The 18,219-nt window shown below is 48.0% G+C and overlaps 1 protein-coding gene across 4 annotated transcripts in view; it reads right to left on the bottom strand.

The window, feature by feature from the left end:
• ST3GAL2 (ST3 beta-galactoside alpha-2,3-sialyltransferase 2) overlaps positions 1-8,912 on the bottom strand; it is a 48,340-nt gene extending 39,428 nt beyond the window's left edge. Inside the window, exons 1-2 of one of the 4 annotated variants that reach the window (XM_060650172.2) lie at positions 8,637-8,912; positions 4,784-4,924 (exon numbers count right to left, since the gene is read on the bottom strand). The gene's annotated coding sequence lies outside the window, so the exon portion shown is untranslated. Of the gene's footprint in view, positions 1-4,132; positions 4,444-4,783; positions 4,925-5,086; positions 5,282-8,636 lie in introns of those variants that run through there. The other 3 variants (XM_060650171.2, XM_060650174.2, XM_060650175.2) reach the window with 3 other exon arrangements.
• Between the last annotated feature and the right edge of the window lie 9,307 nt (positions 8,913-18,219).

Raw genomic sequence — 18,219 nt, 5'->3', positions numbered from 1 at the left:
GAGCTGGCTCGGTGAATGGCAAGGTAATCCTGAGACCAAAATGGACCAGGCAGATCCAGAAGATGATGCTTCGTCCAAAGCCCTGGCCCCACCTTAGGGTGGCTTCCCACCCTGGGGTCAGGCTCAGAATTGGCTCCGTCTTGCCAGGACTGACCCCTCCCCCAGTGCAAGCCTCATCTGACCACAGATGGAAACAGGAGCTGGCGGCCAGGCAGGGGAAACCCAGCTGGGCTGAAGCCAGAGACTGTATTTCAGGAAGGAAAGGAGATAGACCAAGAGCAGTGCCACAATAGACTGTCAGTATCTGTGGGGCCAGCTGAGAGAAGGCAGCTGTCGGGAGTATAAAACTCAAGGAGTCTATCTCTTCCCTCTTATCAGACTGACCCTTGGCAGCTTCACAGCCTGCGGAGAACAAACAGTCATTAACAACTCCGCCCACACTTCCTGCAAACACAATCCTTGTGTGACCAGCCAGTCCTACAAGAAAGCCTGTTCCTTCCTGCACCAGACCCCTCCATGGCCAGACCCCTCCATCCTGGCCCTCCTTCTTGGGCAATTATCCCAAAAACCTTATGCTCTGTCCAAACTGGTCTCCTCAAGATACCTAGTTGTGCCCCGCCCTTTCAGTTCAGCCCTTCGCATCCTGGCGAGTATGGGCTTTTCCTCACTGCCCTCCTCTCTCCTCTACTATGAAGCCCTCCCCGACCTCGTTCCAGACCTGCCCTGTATCCATGCCACTGATGTGCCCCTTCCTGTGATCAGCCTGTGATATCACCTCCCACCCTGGCTGTGGGGGGAAAAAAAGAAAAAACAAAACAAAACCCTGGCTAGAGCAGAGCCCAGGGCATAAGAGGGTAGCATAAGAGAATTGGGAGCAGAAAGAAACAGGAACCTATAAACAGTCACTCTGGGGCCACTCTGGCCAGTATAGGAAGAGAGGAATGTGATGAGAGACCAGATGGGTTTTTCTGCCTGAATTCAGGACAGAATTAAAGTACAGGTTGGGAGGTGGGGATGAGAACAATAGGAGGCCTGAGGACAGATGTCCCGGCTCTAAGAGCCCAATTGTCGAGAGATGCCACAGCAGGCTGGCTGCTGTTTAGTCCATCCAAGCAGGTTAGAAGAAAAGTCAAACTGATTCCCATAAGGGTCTGGACCATATAGTGGCATCCTGGGTCCCCAGCATTACCTCCCCCCTAGAGGACATGGTATTCCTCTGTTGGGTCTACCAGATGGTTTGAGAGCAAGTCCTTGAGTAGGTCTTTAAATTCTGTATTTAGACTCTGAGGCCTCAGGAGAGGCAGGGACTTACCCAGGGTCACACAGCATCAAACCCCCTGTGGGTAGATAAGGCAGCAAGAACCCTGTATGTGTGCAACCAGACTGGGCCCTGGGCTGTGAAAATCATGGAGGGGGTCCCCTGACCAAACAAGCTGCTTCCCCTTTAGAAAAGCTAAGTTGGCCCTGCCCTGAAGCTCTGCCGTCCTCAGCCGGCTCAGGCCTCCATGTTGGCCTCACTGGCTGCCAACAGTGAAGGCCTGGCTGCTCCCTGTTTTGCACAGGATGAAGAGCATGGGAGGCGCACAGGTCCCGGGTGGGTAGAAATTACCAGGATAGGTGGCTCGAGTGGAAGAAGACACCTTTCAAAATACCTCACCCAGGTTTGAAAGGAGGTGAGGTGTCTTCTGTGTTATGTACAAAAAATGCCACTTGAGAGATCAAAATTCACATTCATCCTACAAGTTTGTGCACTGCTGCTTTTAGGGTCAAGTGTGAATTACTCTTCAAGCACTGAGGAAGTGCCTTCGTCAGGCAGCTGCCACTTTGGCCTTTGGCTGAACCTTCTTGATGTAAATTGTTTACTCCCCATTTCATAGCATCTTCCTGCCTAAGGAAGGCCTTGACTCCTCTCCACTAGAAGAACCCGAACAGCCCCCCCATTCCTCTCCTCTTCCCCTTCACTCTTTCCTGTGGTACCTAGGCTCTCTTCCTAAGCAATGCCAGAGGCCCCAAGAACCCAGAGGCTAAACAGGCATCAGTCCAGGGAAACACCAAGCCCTCTGGGACAGGACAGGACAGAGAGATGGCCAACCCCTGGAAAATCCCTCACGGCCTGCCAACCCCAGACTCACATGGCTCTCTAGAGAACCCAAGAGAGACAGGAACCAGGAGCAGCTCAAGGGCTCTCTCCCTTCTCCTGCCTTGCCGGCACAGCCTCAGTCCCTTTGGCTGCTGTTTTCTTTGCACAGCCAAAGGACTCAGCACAGGCCCACAGAGACTTTCATTTCCTCCTAACTCTGGTTCTAGTTCACCATTAGCATCAAAGGATTGGTATTTTGTCTTTAACTGAACTTGGGTGGCAATGAGGGTTGGAAGGAACTCCATTTATGGGTCAGGGGAGATTCAAAGTTCTCTTAATGTCCCTTTCAACCCAAAGAAAGCCTGCAAAGAAGGAAGGAGGGAATAGGGGAGGAGCTGTGGGGGTGACAGGAGAGAGGAGGGGGCATCTCCAGCCCATCCCCCAATTCCCCCACCTGTGTCTCTTCCTACAATCCACCTCTCACCCTCCCCTCTTCACTATTTCTCCACATTTCCTTTAGCCACACAAATAAATAACTTGTTGATTTTTCCTCACCAGAGCAGCTCCCCCTAGACCAATTAGCTATTTGCATTCATTACTGATTTTCTTCCTCACAAGGCTACTGATCTGTTCAGGCTGGGAGGTTGTTGCCTACTGGTGGTGCTAGGACTTTGCAGCAGAAGGATTCCAGAAAAGGCAGAGCAGGATAAGGTCCCTAGGTCATGCCACAACACCCCAGGGTCCCCTGCCCTCTCTCAAGCCCTGCAAAGCTGCTCTTTCGGAAGCAGGAAGGGCCTCACCCATGAAATGCACAGAAGTGGGGCTACTTTTTGTGTCCCTCTGGTATGTTTCCTATCCTGATTCTACAGAAGAAGAGAAGGAGAGAAGAGAGACCCTAATGGGCAAAGACAATAATTCAAAAAGAGATGAAAAACAAAGGACTACAGGACAGAGAACAAAGCCCCTCAGGGCAGGAGACTCACTGGCTCTGGCTCCCCTCCCACCTCAGCAGCCCGTAAATGGCTTTCCCTCCCTGGGCTTCCTCTCTTGCAGAGTCACATTCCCCTTGAAGGAAAAAGCTGAGTTGAAAATGCTTTTAACACTCGATTCCAAAACTATTTGTTTTGTTTTAACACTACTATACACAAATAAAAATTTAGCACTGATATCAAAATTACAATTATATTTTTCTCTAAATTTCCCTTGTCCTTGGTTCACCTTATTGTACATGATACTATGCACATTTATAGATTGCAAAATATCATATATATTTGAATGCCAACAGCTGGAGCTGAGGGGAACAGTCCTCTTCACTCCAGAAAGATGACCTTCTCTCTGAGAATCTGTGGGGATAAAGTATCCTCTGGCATAGCTACTCCTGCCCCCCACCCCAGAGAAGACCCTGATCTCTCCTTCCTATTCCTGTAAGAAAAAATTTACCCAGTTGTCAGCTAGAAAGTTGGGGGGGCCCAAAGCCCAGCCTATGCCCTGGAGCCTTAGAGGAGACCTGCGATGGCAACATGAAGGCTCCACTGACAATATGCTGTAATTACAATAATGATTTATAAATCAGCACCAAGAAATCCTCTAGAATGGCTGGTTACAGACACACACAGGCATCCCTGGTGAGCACAGGACAATAGGAGGAAAAGCCTGCTCTCCCCAGATAACAAGTTCAGACCCTCCTCTTCAGAAATGTCACTCGGAGATGTCTGCCCTAATAGCAAGGACTTACTGTTAACAAGCACCCTGAGAAGAAAAGAAAAACCTGAAAACCTAGGTCCCCAGAGATGTGAGCTAGGCCCTTGAGTTAGTAAGGGCTCAGGTGTGTGAAACATGGGGCAGGGAACTGAGAGTAGGAAAGGGGAAGGAAGGAGAAGCCCATACTGGGCTCATGTACGCAGAGAGAAGAGACCCAGGCGTGCTCAGCCTGTGCCATGGAGCCCCAGCTGCTTTCAGGAGGTGCAGGGCTTCTGTGGCTTTAGGGCCCCACCTCCTCAGGGCTGAGGCCCCAAATTTCAGGAAACGTTGAATCAGGAGCAATGAGCTCACCAGGGTTCCAGACATGCCATCAGCATCCTCTGTGCAGCTCCTCCAAAGTAAGGCCACATCATCTTCTCCTGCAAACTCTTCCTCCTCCTGACCTCTCTGTGTCTGCTAAAGGGACCGACCTCATCACCCAGGTACTGAAATGTCCAACCCCAGCCAATCAAGTGGCTGTTCCACAAGATGAGATCTACTTTCACAATCTCTCTAGAATCAGTCTCTTCTTTTCCATTCTTACTGCCAAATTCCAGCTTTCATTATGTCTCACCTGGACCCTATCTACTTAGTTTTCCATTTCCTCCCTCCCTTCTTTTCTTGTCCCCTCATGACCCACTATATCCTGCTGCCAGTCTGCCCCTTGCCTGCTCAGACACTTGTCAGAACTAAGTGTGCCATGTGCTACCTGCCAATCCAGGTCCTCATCTAGTGGCTTTCTGGACTGATCTCCTGTAGTGTCCATTTCCTCTTCTTCTGGGGACTTTAACTTTTGTACACAGTCTGGGTGTGGGGGGGTGGGCGGGATTGCCTACCATGCCACCAGCCCTCCCTGCCAGGCTGGGCCAACCAGCCATTTCCTCCCTGGGATGTGAATCCCAAATTGTGGTGACAAAATTACTGAGTACGGCTGCAGCAGATTTATCCTGGCAACAGTGGTACCTTGAAGTCAGCTGGCCTTTGGTTCCTGCTGTACCACTCCGAGACCCTGGAGGGGACATGGGTGTCGAGTCATCTCTGATTCCAGGAGTCCCTACAATCTTCTAAGGAAGTCCTTTCCTGCCAAAGTCAGCCAAGTTGTTGCTTGTAACCAAACAGGATTTTCTTAGTGCTTTTTGACATACCTTTCCTACGTTCCAGCCAAATGGGAAAACTCCCTATATATAAGTGCCATTACAGCCTCCCTCTGGACCTGTTGGCCTGCACACCTCTCCATCCCCCAGTCAATGCTGGAGTTCTACTTACCTGCTCAGGGCCCATCTTCTGAACCTTCTACAGGGATGGCTTCTGCTTCCTGTAAACCAACAAGCCACTAGCTGCTCCTTCTGCCTTCAACTGTAGACGACACTGGTGTATTTGGCTTAGCCCCTTCGAGAGGACAGTGACTTACTTGGTCCTTATCTCCTCCACAACACCCAGAATGGTTTTAGTTTCAGTAAAATTCACCAGACTCTGGGGGCAGATAACCCAAAGGACAATTAGAGGCTTACTGGGCAAAGCAGACAGAGAGTGACAAAGAATGTAGGGTGTGCCATCAGAAAGACCTGAGTTTGAATTCCAGATCCTCCACTTAAGAGATGTTTGAGTTTGGGCAAGTCTGGTAAGTTCCACAAGTCTCAGTTCTTCATCTACAAGGTAGTTACCATGATGCCAAACTTGCAATGTTGCTGTGAACATTTGACAAGCTAACATGTGAGAGTATCTAGCACCATGCCTGGCTAGTAGCTAAGCACACAGGAAACTCCAGCCATTATTCCAGCTATTACTAGCTGGTTTAGTGAAGCTCTATCAGAGGGCTGGAGTCGGGAGTCCTAGGGTTTGTTGGGTGACCCACAGTGCACCTCTCTGTTCCACTGTAACCTCACTTGGATCTGGATTGGCCCTATAAACCTCCTGAAAAACAACAGGAGGAAAATGCTTCACAAAGTAAAATCATAATGTAAGGGATTCCTCTTTTCCAAATTTCAGAGATTCCCAGGTGTCCTGTCAAGTGCATGGCCATGACAGGACTCCAACTGGCAGATACTCCAAGCTGCTCAGTCTGAGAGGCAGAGTCAGGGAAAATGACGGTGTGGTTCAGCGTCTGCTTTCTCATGTGCACACAGCCGTCCCTTTTCCAAAGCCTCGGTTCCTAAATGTCCTGCTTTTGTAGGGCCTTCCTTCAAATAACCATGGGGTGGTGTCTGCTCTGTGGTTACAGCAGGACTGGGAGCCCGGGCACCACAAGTCACCCTACCATTAACCTAGCCAACACTAGGCAGTAGGAGAACGAAAGGAAAGGCTAACCCAGTGCAGCAGCCAGAACAAACCTGGGTTGGGAAGCAAGGTGGAATGAAGTGCCTCTTAAGACTTGCATCTGCCTGTATTAATCTCCCAAGCAACTGTAATAGCCCAAACCAGTGATTCTCAAAGCGTTATCCCTAAGGAGCTGAGCAGAAATGCAAATTCTAGGCCCCACCCAGAATGACTGAATCAGAAAACTCTGGGAGTGGGGCCCAGCAATCTGCGCCTTAAACAGCTCTCTAGGGGGTTCTGATGCCTGCTCCACCATGAGGAATCTTGCCTTAAACCTTTAACCACAAGACCCTCCGCTTTAACTCAAACATTTGCTGAACATACATTTGAAGACCTTGCACAGTCTAATGGGGGCCCAAATCAAATACACAAGGCAGGATGTGGCATAAAAGAAGTCAAAGGAATCACTTTCCACTCCTCTTCCCAGACTCCTACCCTTCAGACCTTCTCTTGCCATGACTGGGGAAAAGAGAACACAAGTTTTGGAAACCCATCCCCAATGCTGCTATTTCAGACACCTCAATCACAGGTAGCTTTCTTAAGAAGAGTAATCCTCACCCTGAGGCATATCTCAGGTCCAGAAGCTTGGCATGTGGGGAAATGCTCCCACAAAGCCACGACCAGTGGTTCTTAGGGGCTTGGAAATTGGCCCCATTGGGGGGTTTGGGCTCTGAAAGTTCCTAGAGGGCCATGAACAAGCCACAGCACATCACAATGCATTCCTGGGCAGGGCCACTCACACAGGCCTCTGGCAAGCTTGCACACGAGTGTACAGATGCAGACATAAACACACACACACACACACACACACACACACACACACACACACACACACAGAGTTGGCCCCTTGGTCTCCCTTCCTCTAATCTCAAGTTACAAGGTTAAAGGCTTCCTATTCACAGCCAAAGGGGAGGGATTAAAGGGGGGTGCTGGAGCATCGAACCATCTGGTTCAGATAAAGATTGCTCATTCAGGACCCCAGCAAAGTCCCAGAGCCTCCTGAGCCTTCCTGATGGCTCAAAGACTTTCCTCCCTCCCCCTATTTCCCACAGAGAAACCAAGGACTGGGCTGTAAAGGGGTGATCCAAAGGCAAATTTGCCAAAGGAAGACTAGAAAACAAAAAACTAAATTAGGCATGTCTGTGCCACCTCTCTGAGCCCTAGTTCCCTCTTCCCTTCAGATCCTGAACACCACGACTAAACTTGAGATCACCGCCTACAGACACTGCCTTCCTCCACAAAGAGCTCAGGGCACCTAGCAGGCATCCTTCCTTGAACCAGCAACCCCCTCCAAAGTTAGCAGCAGATTCAAGATAAGTTTTAGGGGTGTGGTCTCCCGGATTCCTCTTATGCCACCAAGGTAAGAGGTTTCCTCCATCTCAGAGGGACTTCAGAGCCCACCAGGCATAATAAGAGGGAGGGATGACCCACCAGCTTCTAGACAAAGCTGGGAGTGTGAGTTACTGGCTAGAAATGACTGTTTCCCAGAGACCCCAGAATGCCCTGAACCCCCCTCAGTGGCTTTGGCTGGAAGAGGCTGCCAGTCCTTTTCTGCCACCCCCCCCCCCCCCCCCCGCCAATACCTTAGACTCTGTTCTTCAGTGCTTTACGCAGCTGTAAAGCAAGAGGCAAGATGGGAGATGGATGCAGTTGGCAAGAAATAGAAATTGAAAGGCTAACTTGAAAAAACAAGCCATTGGGTGGGTGACTGTCTACAAGCAGAGAGGGCCCAAAGTGGGATTTGGAAAGGAGAAGGGGGTTAACAGAAGTGGTAGAAAGCTAAAGGGTAACCTAAAGTGAGCTTAGCCCAGAGCTGCAGCAGGGGGCTGGGAAGTTTGGTCCAGTTACAGAGGAATGGCTGGAGGAAAAAAAAAATGACTTCCATTCCAAGGCATGGGCTAGGGCCAGCCCCCGAAAGGGCTGGAGCATGGTCTTGGCCAAGTTCCTGGTTTATGTCATGCCTCAGTTTCTCCAAAGTGGGAAGGAGGTCAGCTGTTAGATCTTATCGGAGAGAACTGGGCCATTGGGGGTGGCTAGGGGGCAGTGCCAAGTAGGGGAAAGAGGAGAGAGGTGCTGATGATGCAAAGACAGCCTGTGGCTAAGAGGTGCGGGGCAGGGGTCTCCAGGTAGCGCAGAGGCCCGGAGCGCGCGGGGGGTTGGGGGTACGAAGTAGCCAATGGACAGTAAGTCAGGACTGGGGCAGGGAGCGCTTCCCAGAGCTGGGGCTGGGGGCTGCCACCATGGAGTGGAACAGTCGCGCCTCAAAGGCTGGGAGCGGCTTGAGGTGCAGAAGCAGAAGGCGGGGATGGGGATTGAGGCCAAGACAAGCGGACCCCCGTCCCCATGGGGGAACCCAGAGCTGCGACCCCGGGGAAGTTGCCGGGGTGGACCGGGCCGGTCTGGGCCGCTGGGCCAAGCCAGCTGCCCGCGCGGAAGGGGTTCGGGCAGCAAGGGGCCCGGGGCGCCCCGCATCCCGCCCGCCCTCATCCCGCCCGCGCACCTCAATCAGCGCCGGGCGCAGCGCGGGCCATGCTCGCCGCTCCTGCCGCCGCCTCCGCCCGTGCAGAAAGCCGCCGCCGCTGGCGGCGTCCGGACCCGTTAGCTCCGCGGCTCCCTCGTCTGTCCGCAGCGGGCCAGTCCCGCCCTTGCCGGCTCTGCCCTCCCGGAGCGAGCCGCCGCCGCCGCCTCAGTCCGGCCCCTCCCCCCACCCCAGCCCGGCTTGAAGGGAAGGGTGGGGGAAGGGGGCAGCTGCCCCCTCCCCACTCACATCCTCCCCGTCTCTCCCCTCCCTCCTCCACCCGCACGCGCGTGGGCATGCTGGGATATGGAGTGCAGCCGGCGCTGAGCCGCTAAGGGTGCTCCACATCCAGGACTACAGCTCCCAGAAGATAGCGTGCGAGCCCTAGGGATTGTGGGCTTTGTAGTTCGACTGGAACCCGGAGGGGGGGCGTCTACCGCGTAGGAGGTGGGGTCGGGGGGGATGGGAAATCTCCATTCCCATAAGGCTGGGCTCCCCGCGTTTGAGACCGAGGATGTGGGGGTTTGCGGTGCCTCGCGCCTAGGTTGAATACCTGGATCCCCAGGGAGGCGCCAACTGTAGCCCAGGATGCCTCTCAGACGCGGCTGTGGCCAGCTGCGGCCGAGCCCGGCTGAAGGGGAAGCCTCCAGGCCCCCGAACAGCGCCTCGGGTACCGTTCCCACTCGCGCTCCCAAAGAGCTATGACCTGAGACCAGCTTGGCTTCGTGCCCGGGCTCTGCAAACCCGAGCTGCGGTGGGGCCTCTGCGCCCAGGCCGGAGGAGAAGGGACTCCAGGAGCTGCGTGGGCGTGGGGTTTTCCCCACCCGGGAAAAGGGAGCCGAGTGACTGTGGGTTTCGCGGAGCGCTCGCACGCTGGGGCACCTCATCCCAGTCGTACTCTTTTTTTGTCAGATGCTCTTAGCTCCCTACTGTTTAGGGTAAGGTGCGCACATTTTAAAGATTTTTTTCCATGTCTTCTCTTATCAAGTCTTTTCCCCAACTTCCAAACCTAACTCAGATCCGTCCTGAAGCTCCAGGTCGACTGCAGTTTCGCCTCCTCTGGCAGAGCAGAAGGCTGTAGGTCAGTGGTTCTCAAACTTTGGCATGTATTAGATTCTCCCGAGAGCTTGTTCACATACAAGGGGCTCCCACTCGCAGTTTGTTTCATTAACTCTAGGGTGGACCTGGGAATTTGTATTTCTAAGAACGTCCCAGGTGATGTTGATGTTGCTGTTCTGGGGAACCACTTTGAGAACCGCTACTGTTGTTTGTTCGCTAGACTTCTGGCATTGTCCTTCAAGGATGGGCCTGCTGTGGAATATTGGCCTCTGAAGAGCCAGACCATAGGAAGGCAGGGTCCTAGTGCAGTTTAACATAGTAATCCTCTTTTCAATTGTAAGAAATAAACAAACCAATTCATCTAGTAAAGAAAAATACAGTGTGGGCCATCTGACTGCAAGGTGTTCCAGACCTTAGCCCTTCTCGTTTGCTCTAAAGCTGGGAAGGTTTTCAGTTGCCAAAGTGGCAGCTGAGGTGCACCTGGTGCTACCTCCCCCTCCCGCTCCCCCATGGATGTAAGCCAAGGGCCGTGATCTCAATCCCAGAGGACACTCTAGAATCCATGGCCTCTGGGTGGGCTATGACCTAAAACAGGCCCCGAGAGCGAGAGGTGGGGAGGTGGGTTCCTGACCCATCAAGTAGACTCTCCTTACCACCTGCTGTCCTGCGGTTCTGGGAACTACAAAACTCAGGAGACAGAACTTGATGTCCATCACCTTCAGACATGATCCTAGACTCTTCCAGCTGTTAGGTGACAATGATTTGCTGCTTGACCAAACTTTGGCCAGACTAGTCTGAGCTCTCTTTTCCGTTAGGCCTCAACCTTGGCCTATAAAAACTACACTCTCAACACAAATTATTTCATCCATCCTCCTTCCCCCACGTTAAAGACTTAAACACAATAATGGTTTCGAACAGCTCAAAGCCACATCCCTAGGAGGACCCTAGCCCCTTTAAAGTACCTGTCAGAGAAAGCTTAAGGCTACCGAAAGAATTTCCTGTTTGTGCTAGCCAATCCCTGATGATAGGTGACTACTCCTACTTAAGCATTTACTAAAAAGGGCTTGCAACTGTGATTTCTTCCTCTGTCCCTTTGAGATGTATATGTATCTCCTGGAGCTCTGGTGTGCCTTTCCCAAAGACCTGAAAGCCATTCCTTTGAAATGTAATCATCAGGAAGGATAAGGCCTCTGTCTCCCAGTCTCTGTGGGAGGATAGAATCCTAACTTCGATAATTGTCAGCTAACAGGCACAGCTGGCCTAAGCATTTACACTGACCAACCCTTTGTAATTTTTCACTTCCCTGATTCTACTGAGCCCCTGCTCACCTCCCTCTATACCCCCTCATTCTCTCTTTAAAATACCCTGTCACCTCTACAAATCCAAATTGAGTTCAGTTCACACTGGACCTTCTTCCTTATTGCAGTAGTATATTCTTGGTTGAAATCTGTCCTTACCACTTTAACTAGTGTCTGGCTTTGTTTATCTTTGACAAAGGGGGTTTGTACTCAGTCCTCAGGGCCCAGGCTCCAGGCTTCTGCCTATGCACCAAGGGCCAAAGGGTGAGTTATTCCTAGGTCCTTGGGTAAGTAGCCACGTAGCCACCAGAGGCATTGGACTTTGACTAAAGTTAATTCTGGAATGCTTTCCTGTTTCCTTTAGATTTGTGTCCCCTACACAGACTACGTAATCCACAAGCAACCTCTGCACCCCAGTCAAGTGTAATAGAAACATTCCCTTACATGCAGAAGGTAAGTGAAGGTTTTTGAGTTTACATCAATCTCCCAGATGTCTGTTAGCAGATTATTCAGGGAGAATTAAGATGCCCTTTCATGGGCAGGACAGAAAGACCCTCTCTAAGCCTCAGCTCCAGCAGGAACCCTCACTGTCACTCTTTACCACCTCCCAATTAGATGTCAAAATAGTTCACCCATTTCGCCTTCCTGGTTCTGCTTTCCCATCCCCTCCACCAATCCAAATTCTGCCTGACTGTCCAAAGTCTACCTTGAGCCTTCCTTACTCCAGAAGGTTCTCCCCAACTGCCTCAGTGTGGCATTTGGATTTGAATCATTTACTGAAAAGCCTAGCTTTGCTGGTGAACTATCCAGTGCAAGAGAGGCAGTAAAACAGGTATTCGGGAGTTGGAAAGTGGCAGATAAAAGCACAGGGCTTTGGAGGCAGACAGCTACTAATAGCAAGGTGCAAAGAGGAGCTGGCTCCCTCACTCCCTGGGTTTCTGTTTGGGGGACAGAAGCTTAAAGTTGGAGCGGTCTGACAGCTCCCACCCCGAATGCTGTGTGTGACTCAGAGCAAGTGACACAATTCTTTCATCTGAAAAATGGGAATAATAATAATGAAAAGACCTTATTTCTTAGATTTGTTGTAACGATTGAATGAAAAATACTATGCTCTTAGATAGGAAGACTATCAAAAATAAATCAAGTTAATCTGTAAATTCAATGTGATTCCATTACCAATATCAGCAGGTTTTTTTGTTTGTTTGTTAATTTTTAGAGGTGGGAGAGAAAAGTAGATACACTGATTTTTAAAAATTATTTGGGAGGCACCTAATTTCAGCTCAGGTCATGATATCGTGCTTCTTGAGATCAGCCCTGTGTCCACTTCTGCACTGACAGCAGGGAGCCTGCCTGGGATTCTCTCTCTCTCTCCCTCTTTCTATGCCCTTTCCCCACGTTCTCCCTCAAAATAAATAAACAAACATGAAAAAAAAAGAGAGAGAGAGACCTCATTTAACAGTATATACTAAAATCATATTTATGGAATGATAAGATGTCTGGGGTTTGCTTCAAAATAATCCAGGGTTGGGTGCAAGTATAGATACAAGGTTGACTGAATTGATCATCGTTGGAGTGGGGAATGACTGTTACTTGGGGTTCATTATAACAGCTTTTTCTACTTTTGCCTGTGTTTGAAGCTTTCCACAATACAATGGTTTAAAAATTTTTTAGTCAGATCTCTGCCGTATGTCTAGCTAAAAACCACCACCACCACCAAAAAGTGAGTTAATAGAAAATGGGAGATGGGAACGCAAACTGGTGCAGCCACTCTGGAAAAAAGTACGGAGGTTCCTCAAAAAACTAAAAAATAGAACTACCCTACGACCCAGCAATTGCATTACTAGGCATTTATCCACGGGATACAGGTGTGCTGTTTCGAAGGGACACATGCACCCCCATGTTTATAGCAGCACTATCCACAATAGCCAAAGTATGGAAAGAGCCCAAATGTCCATCGATGGATGAATGGATAAAGAAGATGTGGTGTATATATACAATGGAGTATTACTCAGCAATCAAAAAGAATGGGATCTTGCCATTTGCAACTACGTGGATGGAACTGGAGGATATTATGCTAAGTGAAATTAGTCAGAGAAAGACAAAAATCATATGACTTCACTCACAGGAGGACTTTAAGAGACAAAACAGATGAACATAAGGGAAGGGAAACAAAAATAATATAAAAACAGGGAGGGGGACAAAACAGAAGAGACTCATAAATAGGGAGAACAAACTGAGGGTTGCTGGAGGGGTTGTGGGAGGGGGGATGGGCTAAATGAGTCAGGGGCATTAAGGAATCTCCTCCTGAAATCATTGTTGCACTATATGCTAACTAATTTGGGTATAAATTAAAAAAAAAAACAAATTAAAAAAAAGAAAAAAGAAAATGGGAGATATTTTTGCAATTTATTTTTTATTGTTAGTTATTTTTTTATTCTAGAGAGAGAGTGTGTGAGTAGGAGAGGGGCAGAGGGAGAGAGAATCTCAAGCAGGCTCCACGCTCAGCTCTGAGCTTGATGCAGGGCTCAACCCCATGACCCTGAAATCATGACCTGAGCTGAAATCAAGAGTTGGACACTCAACTGACTGAGCCCACCCAGGTGCCCCCATTTTTGCAATTTAGTTTAAAAGGTGAGGAGCTAATACAAAATGCTTTTGTAAGTCAGTAAGAAGACCAAGTAATCACTAGGAAATGTAAAAATTATATAAAAAGAGAGTTCACAATAAAAGAGAAAACAATGGCTCTGACATGAAAAGATGCAGAGCTTTATTTTCTAAAAAATCGTGGAAAACTATACATGAGATTTACCACCTTAACCGTTTTAAGCATACAGTTCAGTAGCGTTAAGTAAATTCACATTACTGTGCGCCCATCACCACCATCCATCCACAGAGCTCTTTTCATCGTGCAAAACTGAAAAGTTCTATACCCATTAAACAATGACTCCTCACATTCTCCCCTCCCCCCAGCTCCTGACAACCACCATTCGACTTTCCGTCTCTATAAATTCGACTATGAAGTCATATCAACATGAGGACAGTATTTGTCCTTTTATGTCTGGCTTGTTTCACTTAGCATAATGTCCTCAATGTTCATCCACATTGTAGCATGTGTCAGGACTTCCTTCCTTTTTTAGGCTGAATAACATTCTGTTGTATGTATGTACCACATTTGATCTATTTATTTGTCGTTTGACACTTGGGTTGCTTCTATCTTTTGGCTCTTGCAAATAAAGCCACTATGAACACAGGTGTACAAGTTTGTCTTTAAGTCCCTGTTTTCAATGCTTTTAGGTATATACCCAGAAATGGAATTTCTGTATCATATGACAATTCTGTTTTTAATTTTTTGAGGACCCATCATAACATTTACCATAATGGCTGTACCATTTTACATTCCCACAGCAGTGACAAAGGTTTCAATCTTTCCACATCCTCACTAACCATTATTTTCTCAGAGCTTCACTCTTAGTAAAAGAAATGCAAATTAAAACCACACTGAAATATCATTTTTCACCTATCAGATTGGCAAAGACCAAAAAGCTTGATAACTATCTTGGCAAGAGTGTGGGGAACGGGATTCTTATACACTGTCAGCGTGACGGGATATTGGTTCAGCCTGGAAGAAGAGTGACTTGGTAATATCTTCATATTATATGTGCACACACGGTTTGACCTCGCAGTTTTTTTATTTAAAAAAATTTTTTTTAATGTTTATTTATTTTTGAGAGAGACAGAATGCGAGTGGGTTAGGGGCAGAGAGAAAGGGAGACACACAGTCCAAAGCAGGCTCCAGTCTCTGAGCGGCCAGCACAGAGTCCGACGCAGGGCTCAAACCCACGAGCTGTGAGATCGTGACCTGAGCCAAAGTCGGACGCTCAACCAACTGAGCCACCCAAGCACCCCTTGACCTTGCAGTTTCTAAGAAAGTATCCTATTTACACATCTTCTTGGTTACAACATTATTACAACATTTGTTACAACGTTGTAAGAGCAAATATTAAAAATGATTGGCACCTGTATGTTGGGGCACCTGGATGGCTCTGTTGGACGAGCATCCCACTCTTGATTTCAGCTCAGGTCATGATCACAGGGTTGTGGGATCCAGCCCTGAGTCAGGTTCAGTGCTGAGCGTGGACCCTGCTTAAGATTCTCTCTCTGTGGGTGCCTGGGTGGCTAAGTCAGTTAAGTGTCTGACTTTGGCTCAAGTTGTGATCTCAAGGTTTGTGAATTTGAGCCCCAAGTTGGGCTCTCTGTTGTCAGCATGGAGCCTGCTTTGGATCCTCTGTCCCCCTCTCTCTTTGCCCGTCCCCCATGCTTGTTCTCTGTCCCTCTCTTCCTCAAAAATTAAAAAAGAAGATCTAGAAGTTGATGATCCAAATTAAAGACTAAAATGAATAGATTGAAGCAGCTTCAATTGATAGTGTCTTTTGTTATTACTTCCATGGATAACGAACTACTGGAGAGCAGCGGACTGGCTTTTGTAGGTCAAAACAGACCTTCAAGAAATATTGATTAAATTAATGAAATTATTTTTTAGTCTCTGGCAGAACTGAATTGGCAGGCCACTCAGAGAGGTTAAGTGGCTCGTCCAAGGTCATTCTTATATAATATATATTACCTATTCCTTGTGTGCAAAGCACAGTGGAGAGCACTGTGAAATTGAAAAATTGGACCCCACCTTATAAAAGCTTGACATTTAGTAAAGCATTCTGGCAGACACCATTAAAAATATCAAGATGGTGTGTGTGTGCGCGTGCACGTGTGTGTGTTTAAAGACTTTATTTTTGAGTAATCTCTAACTCAACATGGGGCTCAGACTCACAACCCTGAGATCAAGAGTCACATGCTCTACTGACTGATCCAGCCAGGTGCCCCCAAAATATCAAGGGTTTGTTTTTTTTTATGGTCCTTTCAATTATATCGATAGAGACCATTGTTCTGATGGATAAATTAAGGCACAGATCAAAGAAGCAGTTTCTCAAAAGCCATATGAAGAAACAGAAAGGTGCTGCTGACTATAACAGAGGTCATCCTCACATTTGTGGCCCATCCTTAGTGTTCTAGGGGATTCATTTAGGGGAAGCATTTCTCATCAGTGTTCCATGCACTGCATCAGCCTTCTCAAACGTGTCCATGTCCTGTGAGATGCTCCTCTGTGAAAGGATTCCAGGGGCGCCTGGGTGGCTCAGTCGGTTAAGTGGCCGACTTCGGCTCAGGTCATGATCTCACGGTCTGTGAGTTCGAGCCCTGCATCGGGCTCTGTGCTGACAGCTCAGAGCCTGGAGCCTGTTACAGATTCTGTGTCTCCCTCTCTCTGACCCTCCCCCGTTCATGCTCTGTCTCTCTCTGCCTCAAAAATAAATAAACGTTAAAAAAAAAAAAAATTAAAAAAAATTATTTAAAAAAAAAAAAAAAAAAGGATTCCATAACCTGTATGTGAAATGTTTTAGACATCAGTCTTAAGGTTCCCCATGCAAATAAATAGGTACTTTTTCCCTACCTTTGTCCACTGAGAAGGCCTCAGAGCAGTGATGCCCCATTAGCAACAAGCACGTTGAGCTTGTTGTTGTTGTTGTTGTTGTTGTTGTTGAATTGAGGTGAAAATCAGATCACATAAAATTAACCATTTAATTTTTTTAATTTTTATTCTACTATTTTTTTTTGGAGGGGGCACCTGGAAATTAACCATTTTAAAGCATACAGTTCAGTGTATTTAGTACATTCACAAAGTTTTGTAACCAGTACTTGTATCTAGTTCCAAAACATTTTCATTATCCCAAAAGAAAATCTTGTACCCATGAAGCAATCACTCCTCGTGCTCCCTCCCCTTAACCCCTGGCAACCACTGTTTTCTGTCTCTATGGATTCATTATTCTAAATATGTCATATAAATGCGGGGCACCTGGGTGGCTCAGTCGGTTAAGTGTCTGACTTCAGCTCAGGTCACGATCTTGCAGTTTGAGTTCAGGCTCCACGTTGGGCTCTCTTCTGTCAGTGCAGAGCTTGCTTTGGATCCTCTGTCTCCCTCTCTCTCTCTGCCCCTACCCCGTTCATGCTCTCCCTCTCTCTCTCAAAAATAAATAAACACTAAAAAAAACCCATATTTCATATAAATGGAATCATACAAAATACGGTCATTTGTGTCTCACTTTTTTCACTGAGCATAATGTTTTCAAGATTCATCCATGTTATAGCATGTATTAGCATTGCATTCTTTTTATGACTGAATAATATTCCATTGTACAGATATACTATATGTGGTTTATCCAGTATATTGGTTTTTATAGTGTAAGAAGAAAATAAACTTGTCTGTCTTTGTTTAATGGCTCCACCCACCCCCTCTGCAGCAACACTTGCTAACATCTTATAGAAGCACTGTTGGGAAAATACTGCACAAGATATTTGCTAATGGCGATGGTCAGGCTTTGGGGAAGAGGATCCACCTAATGATGAAGTACAGTTAATAGCTCTCCAGAAGGGGTTCACTGTTTATCAAGCCTGTGTTTTAGTTTTTAAAAACCATACCAGCTGTTTCATTTTCTGCTTAGAAGACTCAGCAGAAGAGTTTAAGTTCTCCTCTCCATTTTCTTCACCTCATTCCCATCTCTTCACCAGTTGTCCTGTAGTAAATGCTGCTGTTTACGTGCCTTTACAGGGACGGTGCACCCATTCTCCACTAATGACCCACAGCTTCACCTTTCTTCCGAGACTCAGTCCACTTGAGCTGCCTCATCCAGGCATGCCAGGGAAATTATGCTCCTCCTTTCCCCACCTCCCAGTGGCCGACAGCCTACGAATGACTGATGTGGGGTACAAAGTCCAGCTCACTTGCTTCTGAGAGGGATAAACCTTGTGGTGCATTTTACGCCTCAGAGCTCACTGTAGGATCAGACTGAGGCTAGACATCTTTGCTTGACTTCTTCTCCTTCTCTCTCCTCCTGGCCCTATCCTTGTCCTAATAAATCATTTGCACAAGAATCCCTGTCTCAGGCTCTGCACCTAGGTCCCCAACTTAAGCTATTACTGTGGATAGTCCTGGCTCCCAGAGCGACTTCCTGCTACCAGCAGCAGGCATACATCTTCATCTAGAGCCCTGCAGATTGTACCTCCTCCAAGAAGCCCTCCTGGACCTGGGCCCTCACTCTCTGGCAGCATGTTTATTTAATGAGGAAATTGGCTGCCTACTCTAGCCAGATACTGTGCTA

The sequence above is a fragment of the Panthera onca genome, chromosome E2 (genome assembly GCF_046562875.1).
Source record: "Panthera onca isolate mPanOnc1 chromosome E2, mPanOnc1 haplotype 2, whole genome shotgun sequence".
Lineage (NCBI taxonomy): Eukaryota > Metazoa > Chordata > Mammalia > Carnivora > Felidae > Panthera > Panthera onca.
The sequence above is the reverse complement of the archived record's forward strand: the minus strand, read 5'-3'. Positions and strand labels throughout refer to the sequence as shown.